Raw genomic sequence first — 16402 nt, 5'->3', positions numbered from 1 at the left:
TTTTGCCCTATAATTCCTGTACCACTATAACTTCTACTGGGATATGAATACAACATGTAATTTTCCTCTAATTTTATGCCTAGCCATTTCTCCACATCAATTTTAGAATAATACAAGAGATGACAGTTCAGGTCCTTAGAAAAATAATATCTACATGCAGCTTTGTCTCATCTCACCACTTTGAATGGTCATTTTTCCTACTTACTGGAGTGGCAAGGTCACAACCAAACATTAAATAGGATTGGTTCAAAATCCAGAACATAATTTAATAATGGAAATAATGTACTTTTTTGATAATTACGTTTACCAATCAATACTAATACAACTTTGTTTTCCTTTTTGCAATTAAAAATAATGCGTTAAGATAATTTTTTGTAGTGGTTTCACATTGTGTGAATGTGGTGAACTAGGTGATTCACAAATCTGTGACAGGTTTAAGCCTTAGAATTATTTCATTGTTTAAAGTTGCTCATGTTAAACATCTTGCTGAATACATAAGTTCACATCCTTCATCAGAGCTATTCACCACATAGGATGATGATGAAAAGACAACAGAGCGAAAGTTATTAGCTCAGTAAGAAGAACCAAGTATGTGCTTATCCTTAAAAAGAGGAATAGCAGTAGCTGATGTGTTATGAGAACCGATAAAAGCAATTGGTGATCAGAGCTCATCTCATGTGAGAAATTTGCACTGATGTCAGGATAGTCAGAGAAATAAGGGGACCAAGGTAATCTTTTTGCCCTCAACAAAGAAAAGACAGCATAACAAAGTGTTATTACAGTCATAACATCTTCCAGATTCTGCCTAAGAACAAAGTCCTTGTCCAGATGATGAAGGATCACATGAAGTTAAAGGGCGGGTTCAGAGAGAAGAAAGGCGCGTATGACCTAATCACAACCATGTGTAACATCACTGATAAAAGGAGGATAGTGCAATCCTACATTGATCATGTGTTCAGCTTCTCAATAATTTTGACACCATCTGATGTGACCAGCTCTAGATTTCCAGATGTAGGAACTCTAACCCATCTCATTGAACTCTTCACAAGTTTCTGTCAGCAGCCAGAGAGAAAAGTGTGAGCAGCCACACGCTGCAGCAACTGGTTTTCTCTTAGCCAGAGGGTGAGACAAGCATTCAGCATGTAGGCAACAGTTGCAGGAAAAGGGTGGGAAATATTTAGAAGAACAGAAATGCCTGAGCCTGGTATTGTTTGACGCATCTAAAACAACTTCAGATGCATCAGAGAAATGACAGACTTTTCTTCTACTACTTTTCCAATATGATGAAGTTGAAGGAAGTAAAAAATACACTACTGGGGAGTAGTGAGATTTACCTTGAAGTCATGGAAGTGAAGTGAAATTAAATGGGCAAGTTTGTTGGCTCATCAAAATAGGAGGCAGGCAAAAATCCGTGTTATTGGTCTAGTTGTACACAGAGTGAATGACTGCAATTATTAAGGATCAGAAACATTTTGCCAATTAAGAATATTTTATTTTGTTGTGGACTCCATGGTAAAAAAATTGGCGTCTTTGATTGCTTATACCTTTGACTTCTGAAAACTTAAAGGTGTGAGGTTTGTTTCCTAATTTGGCAATGTATATTAATAATGGGAAGTTAACTGCTGCTGACAGGACAGCTGCAGCATGTGGAATATCAAATCTCTGTTTGGACTTCAGATGTAGTTTACAAAATTTCTGTCATAGTGTCATAGAGAATAAATAGCTTTGTCCTATTTTGTTCTCTCATTCATTTTTTAATTTAACAGAACATTTCATTCTAGTGATTAAGGACCAAGAATAAAGAGGGATAATTAGTGCATTTAGCATGAGACACCATTCAACAAAGATTTCCCCCTGTTCTCTGTCCTTCTTGGTGAGAATTCATTTTGATGAATTCTTCAGTATTCTCCAGAGTGCTGCCCATTCCCTGAGGCAGGGGTGGGTGGATTTTTCTGTGGATATCAGAAGGTGTTTCTCCACTGCTTTACACAGCACAGCCTTTTCTTGGAAGGGCTGTCTCGTAGGTTTTGGCAAAAAGCAAAAAATTCCTTTTGGCAAACCATGACCTTTTTCAAAAAAGTTGGTAGGGGCGGTAGAGGAAAGAACATTATGCATGTACAGTATGAAATGCAAGATAGAGTTGTGAGTTCAAATTTGCTCTCTTCTGGTCTTCTTGTCCTTCACATACAAGTCCGAGGAGATGGTGCTACCTTTTTGTGACTATGGAACTTTGCCAATGGTTCAGAGATTTTCTGGGAATACACAATATAGGAAATAATTCACTTTGCTCTCCTACCTGAGGTGGGAAATTTTGCTGCTCACCCGTTTGTATTCTTGAAATATGGGAACTGAAATGCTAGGGGAGTGGGGTATAATTGAAAGTGCCTGAGGCCTCAGTTGAAAAAATTACAGTATCAATCACAGAATGCAGTAAGGGTTTTTTTTATCATTTTGCTTTGATTGTTGTTGTTAACTGTACTGCATTTTGTATTGGCTTTGATGATTTACAATTCTAAGAATTCAGTGTAAAAATGAGATTATCTATTATGAAATGTATCTAAAATCAGGGAATTAATTAATGAAGTATTTCAATGCATTCTAAATCAAAATGATTTGTAGGTATGAAGTAAATATGAATAAAAGATGAGGTTTGAAAACTTCATTAAACAACTTTTTCTTTATTTCTGTTCCCAAATCAAGAATAATTTTACTCTGGTTACCTTTGAGAACTCATGGAATGACAGGAATGTCACTGGTGTAATTTGAAAATTCACAGGACTTATATTAAAACATTACATTAGTTAATTGACTAAACAATAAAGAGACACAGTATTGTGGAGAGTATTTTCTACTTGAGGGACTATAGTTTCCCAAGAAAAAGACGGTATATTTTCCTGCTCTAGTGTCACAATTAACTACCATGAATCCTCTGAGGCAGACAAATACTTTAAATTATATTCACCTTTCTCAGATGTGATATCTTATACTAGTAAATCCTATTGATCTAACATTATCATAGGCTCATAGAATTAGAGAATGGTTTGGGTTGGAAGGGAACTCTAAAGTCATGTAGTCCAACCCCCCTGTAGTGAGAAGGAATGTCTTAGATGAGATCATATTGGTCAGAGTGTTGTCCAGGTTGACCTTGAAGGTTTCCAGGGATTGAATATCTACTATTACTTTGGGCAAATGGTTCCAGTGTTCCCCTATGTCAATGATTAAAAAAAAAAAAATCTTCCTTAAATCTAGTCTAATTATACCCTCTTTTACTTTAAAAACATCATCCCTTTTCATACAGCAACAGGCCTGGCTAAAAAGTATGTCCTCATTTTTCTTATAAACCCTCTTTAAATATTCAAAGGACACAATATGGTCTTTCCAGAGCCTTCTGGTGTCCAGGCTAAGCAACCCCAATTCCCTCAGCCTGTGTTCATAAGGGAGTTGTTTCAGTCCTCTGATCCTTTTTGTCATGCTCCTCTGTACCTGCTCCACCAAGTCCACGTCCTTCTTATGTTGTTATTCCAGAACTGGATGCAGTACTCCAGGTGGGATCTCACCAGAGTGGACTACCAGGAGTGGATCACCTCTCTTGACCTGCTGACCACACTTGTTTTTGTGCAGCCCAGGATGCAGTTGTTTCTCCGGCCTGAGAGTGCATCTTGCCCGCTCCTGTGCAGTCTCACCCACCAGCACCCCCAAGTCCTTCTTGGCAGGGCTGCTCTTGATCTTTTGTGGTAATAGGTGTTAACCCAACTCAAGTGGAGACCTTGCACTTAGTCTTGTTGAACCTCATGAAGTTCCCATGACCTTGTAATATTTTAGGATTATTCTTAAACTTTATTCTCTTAATCTTTACTCTAAATTATCCATGAACCTTTGTTTGGAAAACAGTCACCTCAAAAGAAGACTCTTACATGAGATAAAGCTTGTACATTGCCATTCACATTGGGTGAAATCAGATTCTTATTTCTTGTAGTTTAACTAAGTTACATGATGTTTTCCTTTCTCTCATGCATCTTGAACTCTCTGGGTTTTGAATGTCAGTATGTGGGTGAACAAATAAGTTTTCTCAAATATTGCCTAATTTGCAAAAACTCTCAGTAGAACTGTTAAACTGATGACCCAGCATTTTTATTCAGCATCTTGTTTTTCTGCACTATTTAGATGAGATGGAATTTAAACACCTATAATGACAATATATTCTTTTTTTTTCCTCTGCACCATTAGGTCCTCCAGACAACACCCATTTTTTATTCTTTAAGTCTAAAACAAACCAAAAAAAAGCTATTTAAAGTCTCTTAACACCTCTACAATCCCCAAAATCTTAAAAAGGTCAAATTTCGTAATGCTTTAGCTTCATTAGTAGATCCAAAAGTTTCACAGTGCAGCATATGAGTTAAAATAAATAAAAAACCGAGCAAAATTCTTCTTTAGCTCAATAGAAGAATACAGAGACTCACTTCTATATGTTTTGTTACTTGGTCCCATCCTGTATATTGTTAAAAAATAGGGGCATTTGCTCTTTTTAAGAGAATATGGATGATATCCACCTGCCCTTCCTTGGGCAACTAAAAATTAGTTGCCTGTGTCTGAATTCGTCACTTGAGTCACTTTTCATAGGCAATAGAGAGAATTAAATAGTGAGAGTTTTTAAAGAAAATTCACACGAACTGACCTCTGATACAAAACTAACAAAAAGTAAAAGAAAAAAAATTAAGTTAAATTTAAAAATTGAGTTATTCCTTCTATTTTATGTATTATTTTACTCTTGGCATGCATTTCCTGTTTGTAGCTTAGCTGTCAGTATTTTCCCACTGGAGATCTTACTTCAGAATGAAGACTGCACTTATCTCCTTAGATATAAATTTCAGAAAGTTTTATTTCAAGATATTACTTCAAATAAGAACTATGTTCCAAGTTGCATCTCTGCCTTCAGACTCCTTGTTTAGTTAAATAGGGGTCTAAAAATCATAAAGCCCACTTCACTGAAAATAGAAACAGATTGGGTTTCTTGGACGTGTCTGGAGCTGGTTGGATGAATGATACATCTTATGCCATACATTTGATTCAAACCTGCTACTCTTTGATCAGCAAGTAAAATGACACAAACTACAACAAACACATAAGTGCCTCTGAGCATGAAACATGAGCATGAAACTGTCTTAGGTCAGACTTAGGAGTAGCATGAGGAGGAAATCAAACCAAGAAATTACAAGCGCATACTCCCCACTAGTAATATGGCTGTTAGTTTTCAACACCTAATTATTGGTGTGCGATCCAATAAATTTTTCCAACAATACTTTCTCTAGTCCCTGCAAGGGACACTATCACGTTATAAGAGCATGTTATTGTCAAAAAACTTAAACAGTTCATGTGCTTCAAAAGATATTTTTTGTCTACTTGCCTCAAAATGCTTTGCCTACTTGCCTACAGCAACAGCTTTCCAGGACTAACAAAGCACGGTATTAGGCTCAGCTGTTTAATCAGAAAATCATAAAGATTGTTGTTGTGAAAAAGTAACTGGCTCCAGGTTTACATGAGTTTTTGGAGCAGCCACCTCTTGCATATTGCTGTGAAAATCCTACTTGAGACACACAGTAAAACTGAAAGGCTAGAACACAAGTGAAGGGGGAAATGACCATTCTTATCACACTTGTTGCCTTCAAGAAATCTTGAATGTCAGCAACAGAAGAGCATTGTTCTACTCTTGTTTTATACTTGCTTTGATTAAGGAATGCCATCCTTTCAGCTTTTGAACAAATATTACCATATTTTTCACATGACCAATCAAGTTTAATACTTAATAATTAAGTTTAATACTAAACATAAGTCTTTACATTTAACCAGATAGATGATATCCCTTTCCACTAATAATGTGAAATTTAAAAAAATTAGAAAGGAATATTTGTGAACATAGGTTGAAGTTAATTTTCATATCAATGTTTAAAAATCATTAATAAAATTTATATTTTGGGACCTGATAATATTTCTTATTTTGTATACTCAATCTGAAAATACATTTTTATACTCATGTAAAATTATTATCATTATTATTCAAATTCCATTGTTAAAAGTGTTAATCATTCTGATCATAGTTTTGGTGTCAACTAATCCATGTTTATTACAGTGAAAGATTCAAAAATAACAACCATTCTATAATATTTTCAACTTGGATTAGATTAACTATAAATTCCCTAATTAACATTTCAAGCTTGTTTACTATTTTGAAACTTTATTTCAAATTTTCAGCATGGTAAATGACTACCAAGGACTTTAAATGCAAACTAAATTAGCCACACATATAGTTCATCAGATTAAAAATTAAACATTATACACTACTGAAACTGTCAACAGAGATGCAGTGCCTTTGAATTCTACAGTAATTCCTCTTGATGTCATCAGTGTTGCAAGAAGGTGAGTTTCTTACAAACAAAAACTAAATCATAACAAAACAGAATTACCTGTTTATAAACTCATATATATTTGTCTCTAGGCAGAATGACAATGCAAAGCATCACATATAATGTTAATAAAAATGACAGTTTTATATGTAACAAAAGTAGCAAACTTTAGCGATATCGAGTCTAGTTAACTCACAGAGAGTTTAGATGGCAACTTTTATGTTCCTTTATCATTTTGCTCCCTCTCACTGACTGCTTAACTTATTGAGCCTCTGAATATTTTCATCACAATTCAGAAAATAGTCACAACATAAATATGCACTGCCAGTAGAAGTAAGTGTAGACAGCATTTTACTCAAAGTAGAAATATTTTATACAGTGTCAAGGTGTCCTTGTAAAATTTTTAAAAAAAATGTTTGCAGTTACAATTATCAATTGTCCTGAATTCTTTTCCATACCTTTCTTTGAAACAAGGTTTAGAGTGGCATCTCAGTAGCTTGACAAGTTTCTGGGCTATCAAAGGTTTTTCAATCTTAAGTGCATGGACATCAGCCCCACTGACCTCTGAGGGTCTAAACATGATGCAAAAGAGAAGCCCTTTGCATAAATATCCTTTGTTCTTTCTCTTATCTGTTGTTTCCACAGAAAATTTCTTTGTCTACTAAACCACTTGCCCTGATTCAAAACGGTGAGAAAGGGGACACAATTAGGAAATAAAGGAATTAGTATAATAAAGGAGAGAAAGACTAAAAATGATTGTAGGGAAAAAAAAGGAATACGGGAGAGAAAAACAAAGTAATAAAATTAAGCTAAGATTCAGTAAATCAAGAAAAAGAGGATCGAGGAAAGGATGCAACTGATATTGATAGAAGAATAAAAAGTTAAATCTTATGCTATGAAATGCAAGCTCTTTTTCAAGTCTTGGAGATGACTGTGACAAACAGCCATAGATGAAACACACCAAACATGAAAAATATTTGCAAAACTAAAAAGTAGATTTCATCCTCAGAAAAATTGTAATGAAAATGTAGAATTCAATAGAATTCATTAATATTATAGTAAAAATACTTTTATAATTTTGATGTCTTTTTTGTTGGCACAAAAGAATAAAATAAAACTATTTTATCCACAAAGGCATCTCTACTTGGCAGCACACTACTTCAATTCTATAGCAACCCTCTGGTTTATGTTACAAAGTAGTTCTGAATTCTGAAGACATTGACATATCTGTAAGAAGTGGATTCTAAAACAGAGGGGTTTTGTTGAATTAAATATGAAAAGGAATAATGCAATCAGTACAGAACTCCTTGTCTTATTTATTTTATATGGAGTTCAATACAAATCTCAACTAATATGTGTTTCACTTATCAGCGTGATCAAATTTTCAACTTTTGTTGTGTGTGTTGCAGAATATTCTAGTGACACCATATGACTGTGAATTGTGCTATCAAATCCAGAAGTACTGCACAAGGAATCAAGAAAACTGTGCTGAGGGACTGCATACTTGGTTCCTGCTTGCCATCTTTAGAGATTTCTGGGAAACAGTAGTACCTGATAAGGTAGCTATTCCTGCTGGTTTCACATCAGTCAGAAAGCAGAATTGTAGTTTTATCATTTTGTGGTAAGAGAGTAAACAAAATGATTGAAAGCAAATATTCCCTCGTTCAAAATATTCAGTCCTGTGTTCCCTTATTTCCAGTCCAGTAACTGTTGCTTGATTCTCACTGGTCATACAGTACCTTGTGGTACTGTTAAAAAGTCTCGCAGATTTCCATCATACTTCAGAGATCACAGAATCATTTAGGTTGTAAAACAGCTCCAGGTTCATTGAGTGCAACGTTTGACCAAACACTACCATGTCAACTAAACCTTAGCAGTAAATCCAACTGTTTATTGAAGGTCTGCAGAGACCGTGACTCCATCACTTCCCTGGGCAGTCCCTTCCGAAGCTTAACAGGATGAGGCATAAGATTTTACTTTATTGTTCTCTAGCCAATCACAAAAGGACTGCAACAGGACTATCAAAAATTTAGAAGGCCATTCCGAAAAACTCACTCTAAAATTGCATGGTAGTCAAGACAAGTACAATTTCCACTTGATCCAGAGGTATTCCCTTCTCTAGAAGGAAGGATAATTTTTCTTATTAGGGAATTCCAATGGTTCTCTTTGGGATGCATTGAAAAACTGAGTTTTGTGTTCACTAGGGACTGCATGCATACTGTTAGGCCAAAAGCAATAAATATAGGAAAGGGAGGGTGTGTTGTAAAGAGTTGTGTCTTATAAAGAGTTATATCATGCAAAAGGAGTAAAACAAAATGTTAAAGAATGCAAGTATTCTGTGGTTCGTTTCTTGCCCGCAGTAACCACGGGACATTAGTCCAAATACCATTAATGTTTAAGTCAAACTATCACAGATGATGATCATGTTTCTTTCTTTTTTTTCTGAAATCAGTGAAAATACACAATAATTATAATCTTTGTCATTCAGAGGCAGTCAAAGAAGGATACTAAACCGTTCCTAGGCAAAATGAAATTCAAAGATGGAGATTTCAATACTAGTTCAAAATGTATGTGATCACAGTGAGTGGTTCAGAAATCAACAGCTTGATAAACCATGACATAGTAATGGCAATGAGATTATCACAACAGTTAACATCAAATCTATATTCTTCTTCTAGACAGACAGTGCTAGTAGCTAAGACTGAAAAGAAGAATGTCCAAATATTTTTATAGTCAGAAGATGTCCCACAAATAAGGGTGGAATTAGAGCTAGTGGATACATATAGAAGGACATGGGGGAAAAAAATTATAGAAGCAATGAGGCAAGTAACAACATTTTCAAAAAAAAAAAAAAGGTATTTGTTTTTTTCTACTAAAAATACACTAATATTAATTTCAGAGAAAAAAAAGGATGGAAAGAGATCATTATCCTTCTTCATATCTCTGTTCTCTTGTGCTATTTACACACACATGCAAGTACACTTGGGCTACCTGTGAAACGTATACTTCAGTGCTGAGAAAGATGAGGTGCTGTCATTACTGCTTTTCATGCTGCTAGTTATAGTTAGTACTGGTTTGTTTTCAATCTCCTTTATAATACTGTCATTTTCTTCTATTTGCATTGAAGGCCTTTGGGACACAAGCTATTCTGTTGTTACAATATGCATGTAGCTCACGTATACCATAACTTCTGTTAGAATATGTATGTAATTTGTGTATATATATATTGAGCTTACCCATATCACACATCTTTGTTGCAGCTATTTCCATTACATCAACATATAACATCTTTTAAACTGCGTGCCTCTTCTATGAATAATGATTCAAGAGCTTTCAACTATGCATTTAATAGTCACAGAAAAAATGGGAGAGGAGAGACCAAAAAAAGCATCTTGCCTACAGTAGCTGGCAAATTTTAGAGACACACAATAGCATATTTGTCCATATGCAAGGAATGATCACTTTGGGATAGTTATGAAATATGAAAACATTTTTGTGGTCATACTCTTTGTAGAAAGGCCTGTCTGGGATCTTCTGGAGGACAATGATTGAGCTTTCTCACCAAACAGAAGAAGGATTCACTTTTCTTTATGTTTAATATGTAACAGAAAAAACCCAGTCTGGTGGTGCAGACTTTTAATGAAACAACCTGCTTTGTATAAAAGTGACATTATAAAATTGTTTGTTACACTGAAAACTTCTAGAGCTTCTTCGTACAGGCAATGAAAAGAGTCACTAATGCAGCTCAACATTTAGGAAGCTCCAGAGATCTAAACTCACTGTAACTCAAATCAGTGATGAAACAGTTGAGTGAAGAGCAAAAACTGAGTAAGGAGCAACAAATCTCACCTGTTGCTCTGTTGATTGCACAATGACATTGAACTGAAGGCTGCAAACTAAAGCTTCAGCCTCTAATGTGAAACAGAGCTCCAAGGTCAGCTAACCTACACATTGAATCATCCTACCAGAATACCCTCCTCTCTCACATACAATGAACCTGGAGAACCATTTAAAGATCAAGAGGTGTTATGGTCAGAATAAACTGTGACCTTTGGGTACATAAAAGGCATAAACCCCCGGCCTTTGCAGCACTGGGAGATCTGTTCTCAGTTACTGATAACCAGCTAAATCTGTGTATTGATGGAAAGGTACCTTCCCTTACAAGGCAATATAGCTTCTCCTCCATAGCTAGGATCAAATTTGGTGATTCTGTTATTGTTAGTTCCTGAAACAAGATTTCTGTAACATGACAGAGAGATTATACTATCAAGAGTCAATTCATAAATCTGCTAAGACAAACTTCTTTGGCCAATGAACCCAACACAAATCTTATAGTGGGGTAGTCCCCCTAGCAGAAGATAGAACAGAAAGTATTACTTTGACCTTTCTCCAAATATCTTCTGCTCAACACTGATGAAGAAAACATATTGTGTCATACGGGTTTAGGGTCTCAAAGTGACAGTCTTATCTCTTTAATAACTTTGTTATCTTGCTCTACAGTAGCATAGCATAAATTATTATCTTTAAAAAATCGAATTTATCTTAAAGTGCATACATATATTTCTGGAAAAGCATAAACTTTGAGACAGCAAGAACTGCTTCTGCACATCATGTGGCATATTTCATGGGTCTTGAGGTCGGTTGATTCAGTAATTGATCTGGAAGAATTTGGAGGCATTAAAAGAGAAATGAGAGAAAGGTGAAGTAAAAGGACAGAAGAGAAGAGGAGTATGCAAAGAGAACTTCTGAGGCTCAAAAAAATGAGGAGTGGAGAAAGACAAGAATCTAGACCAGGAAAGGAGCTTGCCTAGGAAGAAAAAGGAGCTAGAAGAATTTAACAGTATGTGAAACATCTACTTAAATTAAAGAAGCTATGAACTAGAGAGTAAGAAGAATGCATGTAGAGTGAGGTGGAGACATAGTCAAAGATATGTGAAATGAAATGCAGGGGCAAAGAAACTTGGAAGGCAAGTTAAGTAGGTAGTCTGGAGGGGTAAAACTTAGTGAGTAGAGAAAAGGAGGAGAACAAAGAAGGCAGACTTTCTCAAAGGAGTTTGAGTAAAAAGTTCTACTTGCTGTGAGTTTTAGATGATATTTTGTGTGAATGTTTGGTTTGAGAAGCAGAATATCAGCATGAAATAGGATCCAAAGGAAATTTCTTGTGTTGAGTGTTTATCAGCTGTGAAGATGAAAGGCAGTACTGTGGGAATTAATGATAGAGTAATTAATATATTTTTAAAAGGATAAGACAATATGTGCTTTGGGTTCAGAAATCTGTTGAAGAACAGTCCTGTCTAGTAATCCTTCCTCTATATAAATATAGTGGGGATCATTCTTTGTTTTGTCTTTGTTTCTTGCAGATTTTTTTAATGTATAAAAAATTCCTCATTTTAGTTCTTTACAGCTTTTTTTTTTTCTTAAATTTTTTCTTGTGATTGCACTGAGGATGACTGATTAAGATAAACTGCATATGATCCAAGACATCCATATCACCTACTGGTGTCTCTGAAAAGTACTTGCATGCGCTTTCCTCCTTCATCTTGTCATCCTTCCAGGATGCACATGCCCATCCCTAGGACTTTTGGGATATGACAATGTACATTACTCCCAGATATCTGAGATATTGATGAGCTTTTATACTGCTGGGATATAGGAGAACACCTACCCATAGTACCACTGTTAGCTTTTGAAATAAACAAGAAGTTCCTCATTAGTGATTAATTCTTTTGTGTTTCTAATGTTTTCAACCCCTATTTTCTAAATTACAGTTATATAAATCTCAGATAAGACGCAACTCCCAAAGACACTTAAGTCAAAATAAATCTCAAGACTATTCTACAATACAGCAAATTTTTCTTTTATGTTGTTTTGAAGTTCTGGAGGCACATTCTTTGTGTGCTTAGATGCACCTCAGACTGAATAGCCAAACAGATGCTCAGGCACCTAAAGTCTTTTGTGATGTAAAGATAGTGAGGGAGTGGGCAGTCTTCAAATCGGCCTAAGAAACCTAGTTATCCAGGAAGTTTAGTAATAACAAATTATGGTCTTCTCAGACAGATTATATTGAGATCTTTTATAAAGGCCAGAAGAGTAATTAAACTAACATAAATTTGTGGTTCCTGTTAGCTGGATTTACTTCTGTTCCTGTTTATTGACTATATAATTTATTAATGAATAAATAAATAATCAATAATGATCAATAATGAAGAGAACTCTCTTCGTTTTCCCACTTGATTTTCTTTCCATTTTATTTCCTCATGGCTCCTTATGACACCAAGGCTCTTGTGTTCATGGTGTTTAGTGACCCATTTACTATTAAAACCAGGGATGTGCTCCTCCAGAACTGGTGGCAATTCTCACCAGTCATGGGATCAAGTTTGGAAGTTGGATCTGAGACATTGAGTGTTTTCATGCTAGGGATATAACAACCCACATCTGTCTGATGGTGCATAGTTTAGAATTCAGTGAGGCTCATTAAGAGCAGCTTTGAGGGATGAAACAGTGATGAGTGTTCCATGTTAGTCTAGTCCATGGACTTAATGTCTTTTTTCGTCTGAAGTGGAATCAACACTTGTGTCAAAATATCAGTGCTTCCTCAGTGCTTTCCTCAGTGCTTTCCTCAATGCTTGAGTCAAATCATTCTCTATGTGGTATTTCCTAAATTCTATAGATTCAAATTTTTGGACTCAAAACCTGTGGTCTGTCAATAAGTCCTTCTGCAAAAGAGACTCCCCAAATGTAGTATATTGCTATCTGGTATTTTTTCCTATACTGTTACTTAATTATCAAAATTAGGGTTTCTATTTCCCCCCTAATTTCTATTATATTGCAGAGTATTTTGCCAGCTAAAGAAAAAGAAAATTTTCCAGGATTTTCTGAATTTGTTTTGTCCATAAGTCCAGTTTATCAGTCATCTAATATAGATTCAGACTTCTGGGTTTGTTTTGCTTTTTTTTCTTACCCTATGAAGTAAAGTCATAAAATTATTGTCTTACAAAAAGGATTCTCTTGCTTTATTCACCAGATTAAGTGTTCTTAACTGTTTATGGTACCAAACATTGAATAAAATACCACATAACACTGATACAACTACATTAGTAATGACTGATCATGCATAAATGTACCCGTCCTTTACAGTAAAGTAACAGAAATCCTAATTACTAAAGTCTGTGTAAAGCTTAGAATAGATTTAATACCTTCCCTACATTTTTGATTTTTGTTTTTTCATCAGACTTGTTCTCAGGCTTACTGAAAAATTATAACTTCCCCTGATTACATATCAGATCCTGTAAATTTATCAGGAAAGGGGTTAAGAAACTAGACTTCTATAGTAGACCATAAATGTTGCCTCTAATATTTTAACCTTCCTTATTTAATAACAGCAGTCCCTTTATCACTCGTCATCCAAATCACCAAGAGTTACAAATGTTTAGGCCAAGGAGTCTCAAGGGTTACAGAAATATCAACATTCATTTACCATGACATCCCTTGGGAGAATAGTCTGTCTATAAGCCTGGTAAAGTAATAGGGAAAGAGATGCGGTGCTCTGAGAATTTCAGTTTGCCAGTGAATATTTTCCAATGTTTACTTCAGCTACAGAACTAAAAATGCATTCTTATGAAAACTGGAAGTGACAATAAAAAATACTTCTAATAATAGGATTTAAAAGTGCTGGTCAGATTATTTACTTAGTTCTTAAAGTTCATTGAAACTTATTCTCTCTCTACAATACATTGTAGCATCCAAGAAATCTTGAATGTCATTGCTTATCTTGCTTTAATTAATGTAACATAAAATGTTTAATTAATCTGGAGATTTATTAGAAATAGCGTAACTGAAAACTAAGTTTTGAGAACAAAAGGAGAAACCAGGAGTAGGAGGAATTAAGAAAACTAAAATTAATCTTGTACTGTAGATATATTGATTTTTATTCCATGATTTACTTTCCTATGATCCTTGCTAGTGACCTTGATTTTATTTGTAGAGAAGAAACATTTTACCAGACATATGTCTTGTTTACATGAGAAAGTTAAAATTAAAAAAAAAAAATCCACTTTCATTGCTTTACATTTTAAGGTCCCAAAGCACTTAATAAAATTTATTAATTAATCTTCGTTACCAATCCTGTGAAAATAAGCACACCGTAGATTACTGTTTATAGATGGGAAAACTGAGCCATACCATGCTAAAGTCAGTTGGCTACCACCACAAGAAAGGTGCCAGCCTGACACAGTAAGAGGAACCTGGGGCCTGGTTTTTCGTGGTTTTGGGTCCTGTGTGCAGTTGGTGACACCTTTGCTGGCTGTGCATGAGGAACTGCTGGTTTGGAAAGTCACCTCTGTGGAAATGTTTAATTCGTTTCAGGCTGGCCTAAGCAATTACACCAAAACACACAATGTTATGTGATGATGAGATTCCAATCACTGGTGCATTATCTACTAAAAAGCAGTTCCCCCCTGGTTTGACCCCCTCTCATCAGATGCCACAGAGCTGTGTTCAGTCTTTAGAAGGCTTTTTCTTTATAAAAGTGGGACATTTCTTTAAAGTACAACTGTGTAGGTCTGTTTGCATTTTGGCATTGATTTTTTTTCACTCATTTAAATTTCTTCTCCATCTGAAATTTTTCACTGAACAGAGAACCCTCCAAGCACCAGATTTTAGTACTATTAAAACATTTTTTTTTCTTTCTTTAGGAATAAAAAATTTAAAAATTGTCATTAGGTCACAATAAAGCAGTTTAACTCAATTCAGCAGCAAAGTCAGTGTTTTTCCAAGCTATCAAGTTAGTGCCTTATTAAAATCCCAGTGGCACTGAAGTATCTGAGGTAGGGAAAAAAAGGTTAAACTGCATATCAACTACTGAAGGGAGCTGAAAGGATGTAGAGCCCAATTAAACCTTCAGCACTGCTCTCTCTCATAAACACTTGCTACTTTATTCCCTCTGGAACACATTTTGAGGCAGCTAAAATGGGAACCCAGCAAGAACCTTTTCATGAGATTTCTGTTATTGAGCCTCAGGTCCAGCCCAGTCCTTCTGGGTGAAAGGCTTCATACTCCCTCTCTATTAATCATCATCTGGCCTCCTAACACCTGGGACTGACTCCAACTCCCACTGTTGCTATATTGACAATATTCCCTGTTGGTTTCCTCATTTTCTCAGCCAAGGCTAGAATGACCTCTTTAAAATTCTTTATAAACGTCCGTAATTGCCGCATCAAACTTCAATTCATTACTTTCCCAGGCCTCATGTATTTTGATGATATGAAAGTTGACCGCATTTACATGCAAATTGAAGTTTTATATTAATAAGGGCCAGTAAAAAGAGATTGCATGGTAATACTCCATTATGACTTTTAAATACATTTGCCCATGTCTCGACTTGGCATTAGCATGGTCAGACCATGAGGAAATCATGTTGGTCTGATTGCAATTTTGTTTTCCAATTGAAAGTACAATTTCATCAGGTTTCCCTGTCATTTCTAATAATGACTTAAGTTTGCTTGCTAAATTGAAGAATTTCTCCAGGCCTCTAGATGAACTGAGAAACAGGTGAGGAGACAGCTGCTTCTATACGAAGTGCTTCATTATGAACTACCACTATATTCAACCCCATAAGGCTGGTTTGATATAGAAACAAAATTACTGAAGGTCTAGTGCAGCTGAGATTGATTATCTTAAACATATTAACTTTTAACATAAAACTTTGGAAGCCAAATGGTTCATCTGTGAACAAGTCTTTAATGCACTGATCAAAGGGTCCTCAACCTTTTTGACTGCTATTTCATTGCTTGGCCTCAGATTTTTTATGCTGTTATATTCCAGCAGGAAAAGAAATAAAACAACATTTTGCAGAAAAGGGATGGTGTATATTAATGCAAAAATTCAAGAAATCACTTTTCTGCACACACCCTCTTAGGAATCCTAGAGATAATGTAATCAAAATATCAAATCAAATCCATGAAAGAACATTCATGCTACTGATTATCAAAATCTGATTTGCA

This window comes from Passer domesticus, chromosome 1 (genome assembly GCF_036417665.1).
Source record: "Passer domesticus isolate bPasDom1 chromosome 1, bPasDom1.hap1, whole genome shotgun sequence".
NCBI lineage: Eukaryota > Metazoa > Chordata > Aves > Passeriformes > Passeridae > Passer > Passer domesticus.
Note: the sequence above shows the minus strand (reverse complement) of the source record.